The 2,061-nt window shown below is 47.3% G+C and overlaps 1 pseudogene; it reads right to left on the minus strand.

Moving 5' to 3' along the window:
• Nucleotides 1-215: 215 nt before the first annotated feature.
• On the minus strand, nt 216-286 carry LOC136321551 (U5 spliceosomal RNA; annotated as a pseudogene).
• Between the last annotated feature and the right edge of the window lie 1,775 nt (nt 287-2,061).

Genomic DNA, 2,061 nt, shown 5'->3' on the forward strand with positions numbered 1-2,061 from the left:
TCAGTTGTAGAAAGAGGCCCTTACACTTCACAAGTTTGCTCACAACTCTCTCTCCATCCACTATGCTGCAGTTTCCTTGGTTCAGGGTCCCCTCATCTCTGCAGGAGGTATTGCGACATCCTCTTAATCGTGCTCCCTGCTTTTGGTCCTCACCTCCAAACCATCCCAGCTATAATGGGCACACACAGTCATTCCTCCTCATTCGTTTTCCATAGCTAGGGTGCTTTTTCTCCATGGAAATCTTTAGTAAAAGGCGAAAGATTTATGCAATCTGAAGAGAAACCAGAGTATAGGGTGCTTTTTCTAAAATGAAAACCTGTTCATTGCGCCACCTTCCTTAAAACCCTCCTGAGAGTCCCTGTTGTGCTCAGCATCAAGTTTAAGCTCCTTAACACAACTTACAAAGCCCTTCACAATCCTGACCCTCCATCCTCCACCAGCCTCTTCTTCACTCTCCTTCCCCACATCACACACCCTATACCCTATATGGCAGCCACATTAAACTATTTTCAATCCCCTAAAGGCACCTTGCCCTCATTGACCCCAGGCCTTTGCATGCGCTGTTCCCTCTCCCTGGGACAGCGGTCCCTGCCACCTCTTTGCACAGCAAAACTACTCTGTGTGATTGAAAGAATATTCTGACAAGTCCTTCAGGGGTGAGGGTAGGCAACCCTCACCTCCCCCCCCCCTCAAAAAAAAGACATGCTTGAGAAACACTAGATGAGCATTGAAGGGTGACTTGTCTGTCTAACCTCAAAGTGTCAAACTGGCCTAGTGGGGACGGGCAGGTTTGAGGCCTGACTGGAATTTGTCAGGACTCTGGGTATGAGTGGAGTGTCGACATCAGCAGGCGTCCTTTCTCTGCCCTTCGCTTCTGGGTCCCAGCATCCCTGCCTGCTTGCATTAGATGGCTCAACCAGGGGGCTATAGCCGAGCAAGTGACCCCTTGCTCAAGTCAGCAACCTTGGGTCATGTCTGTGATCCCATGCTCAGGCCAGCGATCCTGTGCTCAAACCGGATGAGCCCGTGCTCAGGCCGGCAACCTCAGGGTTTCTAATGTGGGTTCTCCAAGTCCCAGTCTGATGCTCTATCCACTGCGCCATCGCCTGATTAGGCAATTCCTTTTATTTTTAGTTTAAACAGTTCTTAGACTCTTCTGTTGAAGAAGCTGGCCTCCCCAAGCTTTCCACCCGAAGGAGCACAGTCTTGTTCTGCAATCTCATCCACATGACAGCCTTTCACATATGTGAAGACACTTACCATATCTCCCTCAGGTCTCCTTTCCGCTCATCTAGGCTGAGCATCCTGGGCTCCTGCCTCGACTCATGCTCTGATACCATTTGCACAAGAAGCACATTTGCTCACTCATTTATTTTTTTTAATGTTTATTTTATTGATTTCAGAGAGAGAGAAGGGAGAGGGGGAGAGAGGAACACCGATCCGTTCCTACATGTACCCTGACCAGGGATCAAACCCACAATGTCTATGCTTCAGGACGACGCTCTAACCAACCCAGCTATCTGGCCAGGGCTCACTCATTCATTTAAACTTCACTGATGACACACTAAGTACCAGGTACCTTGCTAAGCCCTAGGAACACAGAAATGAAGGGCATAGTTCCTCCCCTCACGAAACACAGGGTCCACTGGGGGACGGAGGCATTTGAAGAAACAATGTCAAAATGTCCTAAGCGGCAACTGCTGTGCTCGACCAGGACACGGCAGGCAGTAGAGGCGCTCAGTCCCATGACTGAATCTTAAACCGGCCACTCTAGAGCCATTCAGTCGGTTTGTGTTCATCTTGCACAATGACCACCAAGACTATATAAAGAGCAGAAGAATTCTTAAAAACACACATCTACCACTCTGGTTTAAATGTCATTTTAAACTTAAATGTTATAGTAAATGTTCTAAGAATGAACCCCAGGACTGTGATTATGCATTTAGGAGGTGGCTAACTATACAAAACAAAACAAAACAAAAACCTTACCTTAATTTCATGAAGTACTATTAGGCTCATCCAAATAAAATGAAAAACAGAAAGCTAGATAAATGCTTGACC

This window comes from Saccopteryx bilineata, chromosome 1, assembly GCF_036850765.1.
Source record: "Saccopteryx bilineata isolate mSacBil1 chromosome 1, mSacBil1_pri_phased_curated, whole genome shotgun sequence".
Taxonomy (NCBI): domain Eukaryota; kingdom Metazoa; phylum Chordata; class Mammalia; order Chiroptera; family Emballonuridae; genus Saccopteryx; species Saccopteryx bilineata.